At 42.1% G+C, this 16,950-nt stretch overlaps 1 protein-coding gene across 11 annotated transcripts in view; it reads right to left on the bottom strand.

Moving 5' to 3' along the window:
• Positions 1-16,950, bottom strand: part of LOC143041147 (bromodomain adjacent to zinc finger domain protein 2B-like) — a 416,327-nt gene that overhangs the window by 309,863 nt on the left and 89,514 nt on the right. Inside the window, exon 1 of one of the 11 annotated variants that reach the window (XM_076212938.1) lies at positions 14,853-14,871. The exons of the other annotated variants lie outside the window; for them this stretch is intronic. The gene's annotated coding sequence lies outside the window, so the exon portion shown is untranslated. Of the gene's footprint in view, positions 1-14,852; positions 14,872-16,950 lie in introns of those variants that run through there. 11 annotated transcript variants of the gene reach the window in all.

The raw sequence follows: 16,950 nt of genomic DNA, 5'->3' as shown, positions 1-16,950 counted from the left end.
GGAATTGGTAAGAAGATATGTTTTCCTTCTTTAGTCAGATAATAACTGAATACATATTTAAGAGGCCGAACCTATGTAGAGCACCATAAAGAAAACGGTACAACCCTAGGCTGTAAAGTTGAAGAACAGGAACGAGATTTTGGCCGACATTAATTTTTCACCGTCCCAGTCGGAGATGACAGAACTAACATGGCTAGGGGTGAGGGAAATAAAAATATTGCAATTTCTTTTAGTCGTGTGCAACGCATACGTTATTTCGTATGTCTTAGTAAAACAATGGAAGTCGACCACAATTATCATTATATTCGTCCTTCGTTGGATTATCTCATAATGCCTCACTACAAACCGGGCCAAATGAAGTCTTTTAGCTAAAAACTTTGTACCGATGCACTTGCACAAAGTGTGAACAATATCTAAGTGTTCCATTATGATTAATGCATTCCCTCACAATGACAAGGGAAGCCTCAATATATTGAGAAGCTGGTCAGCAACTCAGGGAGGCTTGTGAATGCGCTCCGTTTAACTTGGCAGAATCCTAACTGAACGAATAAAAAGGAGAGGTGGAATAATCCTCCTAGTGAAATCTAGGCCGAGTTGATGCCTGGCCATGAGAAACGTATGTCACACGCTTTACGCGAATAATATTCACCATTGCCAAAGAATGAATTCACCGCCCGGTTCCTGTGTGTACTGAGCTCTCAGCACGACTCCCCAGCTGAGGAGACAGACCCCCTTTCTCGCATCCTTAATTCAGGTCCACAACGCTACCCTGGGTAAACACATTCAGCTGCATGCAATTCCAAGCACATACCAACGCAAACCGAGACTGGCATGGCTATAAGGAACGGAGATCGAGGGACAAAGAGTGAGAAACCGATCTGAAGTGATAATGTGTTCCAGGTGTTAACGTCAGCGAAAAGAAGCTTTACTGGCGACATCTGGCAACTTTGCATCCCGCATTAAGTAACGACTTACCACTTTTCCCTTGGATGCGAACTCCACCAACATAATTATCTGACTCAGCTCAAGTCCGTTTCCTCGTCTTGTTCTGCTCCCCGCCTTTGCAGACATGCACAGGGAGTGGGGATGCTAAAGAATAAACCATGGGGTCTAATACGAAAGGCCTGGTAAACAATTTAAAGTTACTTTTCGCAGCAACAATCATGCTACGCAGATAATATTGCAACCGATGTTGGGCCTATGGAGAAAAATCAAGCATTCTAACAAGAACATTCAATGCGAGACCTGAGGCTTCCTGCCAAATACATTTGGCAAAGGTGTGAATATCAACAGTAGATTTGTATCCAAGATATTGGTACAGACTGTAGGGCGTACCCCGGACAAGCCAAAGGTCAGGGCAAGTCATTGCAGAACTTAACCTATCTCCCACACCTCCCTCCTTCCATTTCCTTCCTCTGCACGTCTGTATGGACGCTACACGTCTTTCAAAATAACCACACCTGTATTATAAATAATAGCTTAAAAATCCCTCTGAAGTAACAAATTTGTGTATTCACAGTGAAGCATCATGGTAATTGCACAATAATTAGTACACTCACACTGCCACGCTTGCGCACGCGCACGCACACTTTCAAAAGAAAACGGACAAGGATATTCAGCAACTAAAAGAAAAATAGTATGCTATACGTATGGATTTCCTCTGTGCCACAAAATAGGGCAGGCAAGGGGAAGAGGGCTAGATAGAAAGGATAATACTAGACAATGGGTGGGCAACTCTTGGCACGCGTGCGAAACCGGGTACACTAACGACTTTTTCCCGACACACGAAACCAAGAGCTTACCTTAAAAAATAACTAATAAATCTCCATGTTCTTTTGTATAGCCATTGGTAACCGCATACTGTCAGCAGATTGCGGCCCTAGGAGGTGAAAGTAGAGGGCCCAGACTAGTATGTAGGCCTATAATTTTACTCTGTTGACACACGAACATTTTTTGTATCAAAGATGTAGCTGATTTTGGCACCCGCGCTAAAGAAAGTTGCCCCCCCCCCCAACTAAACTAACTTTCTCACCTTACAAGCCAGCACACACACCCATACAAGACCCAGATTAGACCGTTTACTGTATATTATTACAAACGCGCGCGTGATTAACGTCGAGGACTACCTATGTTATAATCATAATTCGCACCGCGCTCGAAGACTTGCTTTACAATGCTGCAAGTCATTATGTCGCCCAAGGGGTTTGTGTGTGAGTTCATAATGTTGCCCAAAGACAGTTCATATGAGGTCCCATCTGTCGCAAGTCTAACACGCGATCTAAAATGTGAATCACTCTCTCTCTCTCTCTCTCTCACACACACACACACCCTGCCCAGGGCTGAAATAATTTCAATATCGCTGCGCTTCGAGTCGTTATTCCAACTCTCGTGGGCGGGGAGTTGGGTGTGTGTGTGCGTGTAAGGTCACAACATTACCCATAGAGCGGTCATACGAGCTCTGAGCTCTCTTCAGGGAGGGAAACAGCTGTCGACCACGATTCCAGCACGTGATCCAAAGACCAAGGTGAATACACACACATACAGAATGGACCTATGGTCATATGCACCATACTGTGGTCTCCCTTTAATTCTAAAACTGGAATATGTGGGTTAATACTTGCCAAGAAATCCTTGATATCGAGATGATTATATTTTAAATGTCAACTGGCTGAGAAATGCCAGTCTAAGGAGGGATGAGTTCACATATTAGACCTTGCATTAAAACACAGGAATAGGGGCTGACGTTGGAGATGGAGAAGTTGAAGGAGAAGAATGAGAAGATGGGGGAAATGAGGATGAGTGAAGGCGAAAGAGACGAAGAATGACAATGAGAAAACGACGACGAAAAGTTGGCGACAGCATTTGGTATGCATTCGCTCGTCACGCAAACAGTATCTCACATTCACCTTTCGACATGTTTAAAAATTCACAAACGTTCAAACCAACGGTGACAACGTAGTAGCACCAGAAGAAACGAGATTTATGCTACAGGACGGCACGTATGCCTTCACTACGGTCTTGGATTACGTGCTTACCTTGTGATCAAAATGATCCCCCTCTCCCCACCCGAATGAGAGGTGAGCTCAAATGACAAAACTTATTTCGGGGGAATGTTTATGCGCGCGCGCACACACACACACACACACACACACACACACACACACACACACACACACACACACACCAACCATCCCTTTGCTCAAGGGGGGTAGTAACGGCTTGTAACGTAGTCTTGAGGCATTGCGAGGGTTCCGCCTTGGATCTTCCACATGTGATTCACCATAGTCTTGGATCACGTGTTGTACTCGTGATCAACAGTTATTAACCTCCCAGATGAGAGCTCAGAGCTCGTATGTGTGTGTGTGTGCGCGCGCGCAATACAACATTCCTTTCCATGCATCACCTGTATAAACCATGCACAATAAGCACACTGACAATGACACGGTCACGGACGTTTGCATATGCGCACAATATCTATTTTGACTTCAAAAGAAAATTGGCAAGAAGGATATCAATTTGGTCGTTGCCCTTTGTTTTCTCTCTCCCTTGCGAGCGTGTGACAGCGTCGCGATATCAACCACAAGGATCGAATGGCGGAAACCACTCCATCTCTCGTGGATTGCGCGAGCCCCACCCGCCCTTGTTCACAGAGGATCTGTAAACCCAGAAAGCTCAAGTGTACACTAGCATTCATGAATAAACGTGGGCACACATATCCTAAACGTACACGAAAATAAGACAGCGCTACTGGATTAAGGTCAAAGGTTGACAGCGGAGGGTGACAGGTCAATCTTTCCATGACGCTTCGGTCACACTGATCAGATCGTTGCAATGTCAGTGAGCCGGTAATGCGCGTGCGCAAAGCCCAACTGCTGTTGACATGTCACAAGGAATCCTTGATATCGCAGGAGACAAAAGTGATGGGGACGGCAGTTTACCAGGGTGTACGAATGGAGGACATTGAAATAGGCAAAAAATCCTAAACTAGGTAATTCCATATCCCTTGCCACATGGCCTATCCATAAAATTACCTAATCTTCTAAGACAACCACCTGTTTCAGCGCTCACTATATGGTTACTAGGATAATTTTATTCGTTAACAACTTTATTGGTAAACCGGTTCTTGGCTTCTTGTCTATTTCAAACTTTCAAATTTAATCCAAGCTGTTCTAGTTGTACAGTGTCTTTTGTAATTTTTTAAAACTATGAAGTCAAGTCCAGCCAAAGAAAATGGATTAAAATCATCCCTAACTCCTTCAAATTGCGAACACGTGGTTTCAATCCACGCGTTATCACACTGGGTAATCCCCCACCCCCAGACTGTTGGAGCAGATTTGCAGCCCGCAGAATTAGGAAAGGAATCTGATATGCTGCAGGAAAATATCTAGAAAAATAAATAAATAAATCACATGCTATGCCAAATGTCGAAAAAACAAAATGGTTTGCCATAATCAATTTAAGGCGGAAAAATTCTGAATATAGTCGGTACCACCGATTAATTGGAGGGAAAAACATCCCAGTGTGATAACCCTTTCGCAAGCGGTCGGCCTCAAGGTGAAGAATGAGTCATGTGTAAGGGAAGGCTTAAGTGTGTGTGGGGGGGGGTCGTCCATTGTAGCGAGGAACGCCTTTATATTCAGGCTGCATGATGCTTCATTCAGCATCAGGCGAGCTTCTGTCCAGATAGAACGAACAAAAAAGAAGGCAGAATAATAGAAACGCAGTGTTGCATACCCAAGCACGTGCCAGCATGGTTTTTCTCTCACAGACACACATACTTCCACAGTTATACTTCAATATGTTGACCGTGATTTGATCCACTTTTTTATCCAAATGCCAAGAGTAGCGGTTGCAGTTGTTGAGCATTTTATATCAATATCATTATATCATACCATTATGACAATATCCATTCTGAGCCAACTGCTGAACAAATACTTCTTTCCATGACTCACACGACTGCGTCAACCTAGAACACTCCAATCATGCAATCTTCTCTAATCTCGTCTCTCCACCTTCTGTCTGGTCTCCCTCTTGCACGCTTCCCATTTCACGGCGTCCACTCAGTAATACACTTAACCCATCGTTCATTATTCGTTCGCGTTAACTTACCTGCCCAATTCATCTTCCTTTTTTCATTACACACACACACACACACATTATATTATATACATATACACACACATATATATGAGAGTTGGGACCGAGTATACCTATACACATTGTACATATATTCTAGCGAACTTTGTGATGATATTACCGGGCAAATACGTACACTGAATGTTATGATATTGCAGTGTAATATTGGATAATAAGAGCATAATTATCTAGTATTTTCCCATGTGGCAACATGCTACTGTAGTTAGGGCAAGTACACCTCAGTACTCAACATGCGTGGACGCGTTCATGTCACGCTCCACTCTCCACACTGCACTTATCTATTATTTTTAGTTATAAAAATATATTATTAATATAGAACAACGGAGGAGTTTTAATGCCCCGATATCTACCCTTATGTTCTGCTTAAATATGATAAATATATGGATAATCTTTTGCATTTGCAGCATAGAATATTACTTATACAAATTATTCAAAGAGCATGTTCTTGTTTTCCAATTCTGTTATAAAAACAGTGATGTGATAAAGACATTTCCTTATGCCTTTCTATGTTGAAGCCCAATTTTGAACAGTGCACGCAATGTGTATAATATACGAATAAAATCGTGCTTTCAAAATCTGTGACTGGGTTCTTTTTCATCACATAAAGTATTTGGACTCAGTACACAGCAAAATGGCTGTACTTGTACATGAAAAGAGAAAAAAAGTACTTGGACCAACCCTTGCATATATATATATATATATATATATATATATATATATATATATATATATTACTAAACCGTTAGTTTTTGTCATGGACTGGGCAAAATACTTTTCCGATTCACATGGGAATCTATAATTATATATTAACAAAATACAAATAGACGGAGAGAGAGACAGAGAAAGTGTGTGTGTGTGTGTGTGTGTGTGTGTGTGTGTGTCTTTATCCTCCTTTTCCTACGTGGTCTGGAACCCACGCTATGTCGCTACATTACCAATGCCACTTTAAAAGCGGTTAACTTTTCTCAAACTAGCCATGTCAAATAATACCTTTAGAAAAAAAAAGCGACACAGGGTTGTCCCATGTGATAAAAATGCTCTCCCTCTTTATTGAAAAATGATTAAAATCTATTTGGAAAAGGGAATGCCACAGTGGCAATATTTTACATGTCGCAGCCCTCATCCTGGGATAAAATCGTGGATGAATTTTAACCGAAGTTTACTTTATCAACTCTTAATGGTATAATTTTATTTTCAAATTGGTCCTGACATTTCTAAGCTTTAGTGTAGCTCGTTCTATATTAGGTTGATGAAACCTAATCTTACCTGTGGCAATGGAAGTTTGATTTTTTTTTTATTAATTTAAAGTTGTAAATCACAACATAATAATGGGGGCTAGGGTGCAAGAGACCATAGAGATCCATAATCCTTTCCACCTGTCATCATTATCCTTAGTTACCTCGTCTTCTCTAAACAAATTGTTTAAGCGCTCACTAAAGTTACTAAACCGTCTAAATCCGTCACTATAAACCAGTTCTTGCCTATTTCCTGTTTCATTTGGCACATTCCTTCTGTTGGACTTTTTCCCTCACTCTTATTTGAGCTTCTTTTTAAAGTTCTTCTTTAAGTTTTGCGTTAACAATCCACACAGTTTTCCAAATCTAACTGCAACGAGGCCAGCCAGCTTTACTGTAAGCTTTCACACCGTCCGCCCCATCTGGACAAGCTTGACAGGCAGGTGCACAAACTTCGGTCCCTCAGCGACCACACAATGCCTGAAAGTCAGCGGGTTTCCTGGATTAGCACAAAACCCGATTCGCCAGCGTAAAATGACCTACTCGGTAACCCGCCTTCCTTCAACGTCTGCCCCCATTCCTCCCTTCCGCGTCTAGCCTCACCCCGCCCTCCGTAGCCTCAGCCCATCGCCTGACATCGCCCGACTGGGAGAAGCGTCCCTACCAAGCACAAGCTTCACCCGTAGCGACAACTGCTCTCATTCCTCCCCTAACTTCATGGTCCTCGCATTACGTTCCTGCTGGTGTTCTGATGGGCAGTTTAAAGCCACAAAGAAATGGCTGCAGCGCTAATAGTAAAATGTCTAAATAATAACAAAGTTAATACACATACGAAATAATAATAATAACTGATAATACATAAAAAATATTACGATAGCAGGATCAATGCACAACCCATATCTGTCTCCTCTCTCCTGTTTAGGCAATGCAGGAAGACTACCTTAAAGGCAAGGCCCGACATCCCAGTATGGTTTATCCCTACTACATTCATGGCAACCTCCCCAAGATTAACAGATAAATAAATAAATAATGATAATAATACTAATATTGAAAACAATACCGCCACTTTTGCGCCGAACATCGTTAATCAACACTGGGCAAGAGGATCATATTTCGACCTACACTACTGCCAGTTCCTGTGCTGACAGCTGGCATGTCAATATACAACACCATAAACAAAGTTATAGTACAGGGATCGGTGAAAGTTTTCAATCGAGAACAAAGGGATATTTATTTCCGGGGCGGCTGTGCAAGCCGGATTAGCAAGTTTATCGGTTCCTGTCGCGTTTAGATTCGATGTCTATATACCAAGGGCTTCTTCCCCTTTATAGGGGAGGTAGCCAAGTCAAAGGCACGCACCCACTCCCATCCACCACCCTAGTTTTCCTCTCAGCTCCACGTGGGTGATGGTCACCACTGTCTCCTGCCACTGCCTGGGTCTAAAGCAGGGGTTCTAAACCTTTTTTCTCCAATTGCCCACTTTTTAGTGAGCCAACTCTCCATTTCCCACCACAGCATCGGTCTTTGACAAATTCGATTTTAACCCATGCAGTGTGTACGTAAATAAACGCTGTTTTTTTGTGCCATTTTACGGCCCTTAATTATTTTTTGTTTGCACGAAATGTGACAAGAAGACACCAGAAACAAACAAAAAGAAACAAAAACACATCGATTAAAAAAAGACAAAAAAAAAAAGACAGTGTTTCTTCTGTACGACCGGTCATTCCCCACAGGTTAAGAACCACTGGTCTAAAGCAATGCAGCAAGACAAGATTCGATGTGTGTATGTTACACACACATACACAAAATCCTCAAGTGTAAATAAATTCGTTGACCCGTTCTCCATTGCAAAGACCCGCAACCTCATGGTAACCGACCTCGGCAATCGGTTTAGCCCATAAGTCATCCTGTGAGGAGACAGCTTGATGATGTTTGAAAAGGGGGGCGAGTGTTCAGGGAAGCAGTACAAAGCGTTACGTGTCTACTGCATCGCCTGGTTTTGAAGTTCTCCCCATTTTCCTAAGATAACTCTAGCACGCCTACATTATCTATATATCAAAAGACTTTCCCTTATAAGGGAGGTAGTCAGCCAAGGAATGCACCCAACCTTCACCCATCCCACACCCATTTGTTTCTCTTTTATTAATCTCTTAGATACCTGGCACCACCATCTATTGACCTATATACCAAACGAGTTCTTATAAGATAGGTTGCCAGCCAAGGAATGCACCCAACCTCCACCAAACCTATTTTTCCCGTTTCAAAAATATCTTAACTCCTTTTGGATTGAGGACAATCCACTGGCTGGGTTGGAAGAAATGCATTAATACTACCACCTACACCACAATCCACTTCTTTAATCACGACTTCATCTTCACAAACGGTTTCCTAATTATGCTGCCCCATCTCACTGGGGTAACACTAGATTTCCAAGGGATGGTGAGGTTTCTACCATGCCTTGGCATTATACCTGGAATTCACAGTTCCCTTTCAGGAATCAGTGACATTCCCGAATATATGTAAATGTCCATGTGTTTGATTCTCTACTCATTAGATTCTTCCACGTACTGGTGCCATCACCGTCTCAATTTACCTGGTGCTCCCTGTGGTATACTTGTTCATATCCGGGATTTAAATTAATGCCCCGAGGACCCATGGAAGGTACGGGTTAAGGTTATGCCCCTCATCAACCCCAGCTTTCAGCTCTTCTCAATCTTTCACGCTCGTACTACCATCTCTCACCCAAATAACCGTTTTCTTTCCTATCCTTTATTAGCTTCCAACTCTTCTTTGCGCGCCTATTTTTTATTAATCTATTTATTATCTCGTACCCCAAAAAATAAATGAAATAAAATAAAGAAAAAAGAAAAACTTATCAGGTACAAGACAAACAACGATCTACCTATAACGTCGATTCAAAAACATGTTGTAGCAAGGCAGGGTTAAAAAATTCTATACCCGTTGCACTGAGAACTGGCCGTTAGGGCGGAGCACTGGGAGTTCCCCTGTGGTGCCACATCTAATTATTTCATAATTTTATTTTATGATTTTATAATGTTGCCACATATGATTATATTATAATTTTTGTCACACACCACCACTGAGGTAAAAATCAAAGCAATGTTTTCTATACAAAGGTTTCGTTTCTTCGAGTGTAGACATGGCATATGGAAAAGAGAGAGCGACGATGCCGCTACATCTAATCTCTGGCCCCGCCCCCCTCACACTGCATTCAGAAAACATTGCATCCACACGCACGTTCTCGCCATGGATGCCCATGTGTGGCAACACCGGGAAATCTCCTAGCCCCGCCTTATCGGTCATTTCTCCTTGCGCTGACTATAGCTGGCAACTGAATAACATTAAATATTCAGACATGGAGATGTCCTACGACAGAACAGCCATCTTCGGTGTTACTTAGGGCCACCCACGCTCACCCCTCTACTAGTACGCATCAGCCCCAATAACTCCCACCCCCACCACCATCTCCGTCCACTTCTCTCTCCCTCTTTTACCCCCAACGACGCGTGTCTGTCACTGTCACTCTCAGCCGGCCAGTGGCCTTTCCCTACTCCACCCCCTGCCTTCAAACTGTGCGCTCCAAGGTGACCGTTCAGGGTGTGGCATACGTCATAATTTACTACTACCCATTCTGCCAAATCAACATGCCTCTACCTTACTTCCCATTTATTTATTTATTTTTTTATTGTTTTCCTTTCCCTACCCAGGCCAGTGGGCGGGATACCAGGATAACTATCCACGAGTGAAAAGAGTAGGAGTGGGTATATTCATTTTGACTTCGGCTACCTCCTTGGTCAAGGGGGGAAACCATTGGTAAAGGAAGATGCAGAGTACAATGGGTACACTTTTTTATAATTAAAACAACGATATGAATAAATTGTATGGCCCGTGGAAGAGCCTTTTTTCCCATGTTGCCACGCCCAAGTGTGTGTGTGTGTGTGTGTGTATGTTCTCATTTCATCCGACCTTGTAATATAACGAAAGTTCTTCTGTCGGATTATTTTTTCTATAATTGTATCATTGCCACTTGTAATAATATTGAAAGGATCTGAAATCACATACGTTTGAGTACAATTTTTTCTCTTAGTTTCTGCCATGGCTACGCGGCAACAAATATCTTAAAGTGTACAACAGTACAAAGACACAACATAAAAGTCACCTTTTTTCCTGTGATGACGTCACGATGCCGAATGTAAGGCTCACTATTCTATACAGCAATAAGGGCATCTGCCATGGGCCTCTTGCATAACCTATGGCAGATGCTCTCAAACTTTATTACTTCGTGGCTCACTGATGACATATCTTGGACTCTGACGGCGCACCTCCTCTGAAGTCAGTGTCGTGTAAGTTTGGTGAATATTCCATTGACACAGAAATACACATTCGGCATAATATTAGGACAAATATGTGCGTATAAGCGCATATAATAATAATAATAATAATAATAATAATAATAATAATAATAATAATGATAATAATACCTATCAATAAAATATACGCGGCGCACTTCCGTGGTTGTGGTGCACAGTTTGGTCTGAAAACACTGCAATGAATATGTATATAGACATTCTAAATATTGAACCTAGCTACTGAAACCTAAGAAACATCCATAAATTACGTGTACGTGTCCTTACATAAAGCTTTATTACAACAATTTCTGCTTGACAGTTTCTTTCCACGACAGCAGTTATATACAGGACCAGCGTAACTCGATCCTGTGCGATATTATTTTTCTTTTTTCTGACAACCAGTCATAATGATGGTGCAGAAAATCATAGCCATAATGAAGGTGCGTGGGTCATTCACCACGATCATATTCAATGCCATGTGTACACATGCCCCCCCCCCTACCCCGGGCTATAAATCTTATTGATGAGAGTGAATGCACGAGATAAAGAATAACGGACTTCGGTGGTCGACACTGGGGTTGGGGGTTGGGAGGGGAGGGGGGGTACATATCCATAGACGCTCTCAACTCGGGCTTGTTTGACCTGCCTGCTCTTTCAACCCCTGAACTCGTCACATGTTTAGGATCAACGTCGAGTGCCCTCCTCCTTGCCTGGTCAATTCTGTTCTGACATTTGAAAGCTTCATTTCATTGATAGACAAGCCCCAGGCAAGTCTTGCGTCGATTAACTGGGCCTAGCTCATTGCTTGCTTCGATACGACTGAAGAACGTTTCCTTAAAGTTATGGAATCTAGAGCTGAAGTAGTTAATTTTTGGTCCGTGCTCATTCTGCACGTTTTACTTACAGGCACTTTACCATAACCACTTTCTCCCTATTTATGGCTACAACGAACCTAATATTTCTGTCCATTGTTGCGGTGGTTGTATTGGAACACAGTTGTACAATTCATTTCCCTTCCCTGCACCCCTTGTCCGTTTCCTTGCTCTTTTACATATCGCCCATGAAACCCAGAAGCAAATGCATAACCTCTGAACTTTCTTAACATGTGAACAAGTTCTCTAAGATTCAATTTCCTTCTCGCCGCCATCTTGGCAATGGGCTCTGTCCAAATTAGTGCCTAGGCTGGTAAGAGTGGTAGGTTGGAATGAGGGGGAGATAAATACATGTCTGTGGGCATACGTCTGAGCCCAGGTGTCAGAAGAATTCCATGTACAAGATGGAAGGAGAGCCACTGTAGTCATCTCGACATGTGTAGAACAAGAAACCATTGGTGGTGTAATTTCAAATAATCTCAAACCAAGCAGTGCTCGGAGGTAATTAGAACTGCAAATAAATAAATTGGATTTATATGCAGAGATTTTGGGTTTAGAATACTGTGTACAGTGTTGGTCTCCATATTACAAGAATATAGAGAAGTTAGAAAGAGTGCAGCTTTGAATAGCAAGTTCATTCCCAAGTTGCGGAACAAACCGTACGAGGAGCGCTAAGCCTTAAGGGAACTAAATTTGTTTACTCTCTAGAGACGAAGAAAACGAGATATAGTTGAGGTCTTCAAAATTCTCAAAGGAATTGAAAACATGAATGTGGAAAAATATTTTAAAAGTGACACCTGCAACGCAAACAGGAGTAATGGATGTAAGATAGGAAAACGATTTCAAGCAGACGTGGCAAAATACTCTTTCTTCAATCGCGTTGTTACCATATGAAATGGTCTATCATCCATAATTATTGATTGTTCCACTGTAGAGGTATTCAAAAAACGCCTTGACATTTACTTAGCAACAAACCCCCTACTAGAATTATTTGGTTCCACATGGAGGAGATAAATAAGAGAAACAGAAGAATGTGATGATAATATTAATGTGTTAAGTGTCGAAACAGCCATGTACGGACCAATGGGTCTGTTGCTGTTCGTTTGTCCATTGGGCTTACAAATGGGATCTAGAAACGGGACACTAGTCAATGCTTAGTTGAGGTCTCCGCGTGGTTCGCGAACAGCATTACAATGGGGTCTATGAGGGATGATGCAGATATCTACGATTCTTGACAGTTTAAAACAACACAGATATGTTGTTCAAATTACCACTAGTACCCTCGATTTTATACACGTATTCCCATTATTCATAACCAGTAAAGTGATGAGTTATGTCACACACAGCACATGCGAATGTGAATATATAATTACTGTTTGTAAGGCATCAACGAAGGGGCAGCCCATTCACATCGATTCTGAATACGCGGAGGAACATTTAGTCCAAGTAACTTAATTAGTTCAAAGCTGTACCGTGTACCATTGCTGGGAATTGTCTCCACAGCATAACGCTATCGACCGCGACCTGTTATTGTCTCTATTGAGGACTGAGAAGCAATCTTACAAGGAGTGAGAGAATCAAATGAGACGTGTTGTCTTGAGTCTACCTTTGTGTCCGTGTGTATGTAAGTATGCGTGTGTGTGCGCGCGCGCAGTAAAAACACAAAGCACATCACCATAATGAGGAGACAGGATACAATAGGACGGAACAAACCTGGCGCAAGGAGCTGCACTCCATATATGGAAGTCGCATTCTCGTCCCAGCAGCACAGTTTGTGAGGAACTGCTCCGAAGCGAAAACGGCACATTCGAACACAAAAAGAAAACGGAGCATTCGAACAGAATCTCCCAACTCACCGCAGGGATCTTAGCCATTCGCCACACGCGCACTAAGCAAAGCTCCAAAGGACTACTGAAACGAATCTCATCACAATAAGTACATTTTCTCCTTAGTTCAATTCGATGTTTATCCTGCAGGTATTATGTTTACATCTACGCATACGTGGTCCTGTTCATATGTGCATTTCCACTGTTGTGCTCGGGCAAATTATGTAAGATGCGTGTGACTTATGCGGGTACAAGTGCTGGAGTACATTCTTCTGTGCATTTGCTGTTGGCTTACCTCAACATGTATCCAATTGTGACCTTGTGTAATACTTACTCTTCTGCCGTGTGTTCAATGTATAAGTTTTTTCTTTCTTGTTGGCTTGCCTCAACATGTATTTAATTCTTACATTGTGTAACACTTGCTCTCTCCTGTCGTGTCTTCAATATGTTTTCGTTTTTTTACTTGTCTCCCTTGTTTCATATATATATCCTTGAAATATCTCTGAACAGACTTCGCATCGCAATTGGCTTCTTGTATCCAAGATTTGATGGATGGTAAAATTGGTACCTACTGGACCCATCTGCCTCAACATGGGGATGTACCAGAAACTATGACTATAAGGTCCCAGGACACCTTATGGTTTTATCATCCTGTCAAACTAAGTTCTTACACCGCAGGTAGGCTGCATACTGAAGTGTACAAAAAAATGTCGGATAGATCGTACGCTAATGTGTAAAGTGTAGATACATCGTGCCCTAATGTAGCATTGTTATAGTGGTTATTTAATCAAAAGTATACGAGTCATGGTGTAGTTCCCCCCCCTCCCAGATTGAGGAGGGTGTATCTAGCCTGTATTATGTAGTTCGTCTAAACTACCCGAGCTAACTGGATAAAATAAATGTCAGTTTGACCGTACAATGTTTACCTGAATAATGTATAAAGAACATAAGAATGGAGATCATAGGGCGTAGCGGCCACTGTTCCTTACTAACAGATTAATGATAACAGCGAAATACCTTCGTCCCTAACAAAAATGACAATAAACAAATAAATTATAAAAAACAAGGAAAACAAAGTAACATGGTGAGAAACACAGCGGGTCTATGGAAAATATAAGGTTTCTGTGCTGTCAAATGTTAACAACAGAGTTGTCATGTGCTACAATAATACGAACTAGACCTTTCCATCCCTACCAAAGATAAAATAAATGACCAAAGAAACAACTAAATGGTGAGATAAAATAAGCAAAAATAAAAATATATGATATACACTGCACAAGTTGGATTAAGTGTTTGCGCGAACGACCACATCTTACCGCTGATCCAACAGTTTTGAATCCTGTAGCAGATGCGGCAGCGAGCAAGCGACCCAACGACAAAAGAAAACATTACCTGCAGTCTCCCGAGTGGACGGAGTTGGAGATATGAATCGCTCACCTGTCCAGAAAGAGAGAAAAACAAGAGATTAATATCACAGCAACAGTTGCCCACAAATTAACGTCAAATATGGCGCAAAACTACCTGAGGTATCATGTTTACCGCTGTTGTGTGTGTGATTCACCATCATGGTTTTAGATCACGTGTTGGACTCTTGATCGATAGCTATTATCTTCCCGGGTGAGTCTCGCTGCTCGTATATGGTTAGATTTACGGGTAATGCTGCGACCTGACACACACACATTGCACAACAAAGAAGCTTACAGTGCTGTCGCGCTTTTCAGCTTGTATGATACAGTAAAATGTGTGTGTGAATGTTTTGCCAGTAAATCCCTCTTCTTTATTTGCAGATTTTTGTCTAAATTCAGTACTTATTTCTATGATTTCACAGACTAGACCTCTACTACAATACCTATGACTGTGTATTCATTTTCTTTCCTTCCTCCGTTTCTTGTGTGTGTGTATGTGCGTGCGTGTGAGAGAGAAGTCTGTGTTCACATGTGTGCCTAACAATGGATCAGATTGCTGTCTAGCCCTGCATGACTTACAGAAATATTGCTACGCCTTTAGAAGGCAGTCTTTGATGCAGACTTAGAAAACAAGATATCTAAGAATGTCTACAATATTTTTATCCACAAACCATTCGAATACCAACTCTAATTCATGTATGGGCAAAGTCAATGGAGTTCAAGAAGAAAATAGGCAAGTATTTGTTTACCAACAGAGTGCTTAACGATTGAAACATACTTAGTAACCATCTAGTTAGCGCTGACACAACTGGTTGTTTTAAGAGATTAGATAGCCGAGAGGGATGGCATGTGGTAATGAACATAGAACCGTCATGTGTAGGCCTTATGGTCTCTTGCAGTCTCTTCCATTCTCATGTTGTTCTAAGAGAAGATTATATAACTTTACGGATGGGGATGACATGTGGTAAATGACACGGAAGTGCCTAGTGTAGGCCTTATAGTCTCTCGCACTCTCGTTCATTTTTATGTTCAAGGAGATACACTTCTTACAATAGTGTATACGACTCCAAGACCGTATCCGGTATTTTTGTTGGCGCCATTGCCCAAATGTCAACGCCATGTCGGCCTGTCCCGCCTTATCTTAAACCTCACAGGCTATAAATGGAGAACTCTGTCCAAAGTCTGATATTGTTATCAACACTTAAAGCGCATTCCGTTATTTAAGGCTAAGATTGCTGGATAACCCGTGTTTTCCGCTACCAATATATCAAACCGTAAACGGACGCGGAGATTACGGAACAACAAGAAAGGGAAATGGGAAGGTCGAGGACCAGATGGTGGGGAACCGGTGGAATGGGCTTGGTGAAAAGCGATGGAGACGGAGTGGATGTGTGGAAGTTGGAGAGGTTAAGGAAAAAGGGGGGAAAGTTTGGATGGAGAGAGAGTGAGTGAGTGAGTGTGAGGATGGGGCGAGGCCGAGCAGAGAAGAAATCTCGAATACTAATGAAATACAGTTGGGCTCGGGTGAGGGAGGGAGGGAAAGGTGGAGTGAAAGAAGGCTGGTTATTGAAGATCCTATAGGCAAAAATGGTGCTGGTTACCTCGCGGTGTCAGTGAACTACAAGGGCTTCAGTATCACCAAACCTATGGATCAGTCACAGCATTTATGACCGACTCATCCCCACTCAAACAACAGCATTGGTAACATTTATCTTATTAAATCTCTGTTAGGACTTCATCTTTGGTTGCGATATTGTTGCACAGCACCTTTGTATGCTTACTGAATTGTAATACACAGGAAAGTAGCAAAGATCATGTAATACAGTCTCCTATTTATCATATCTAGCCTCAAATGTGTGTGTGTGTGTGTGTGTGTGTTTACCTAGTTGTATCTTACGGGAAGGGGATCTATGCTCAACAATATTGTGCGAGTGTGTGATCGTGGGTCCGCTCCCGTTGTTAGAAAGATACAAAATACCTTCTAGGAGGTCTAGCCAAAGGTCATCCACCCTAATTATATTGTGATCGTGATTGCCAAACTGGACCATGAGGCTCAACCCATAAAAATCAGCTTCAACCCACGA

This window comes from Oratosquilla oratoria, chromosome 30 (assembly GCF_046742065.1).
Source record: "Oratosquilla oratoria isolate Oo_2021 chromosome 30, ASM4674206v1, whole genome shotgun sequence".
Classification (NCBI taxonomy): domain Eukaryota; kingdom Metazoa; phylum Arthropoda; class Malacostraca; order Stomatopoda; family Squillidae; genus Oratosquilla; species Oratosquilla oratoria.
Note: the sequence above shows the minus strand (reverse complement) of the source record. Positions and strands in the feature narration are given on the sequence as shown.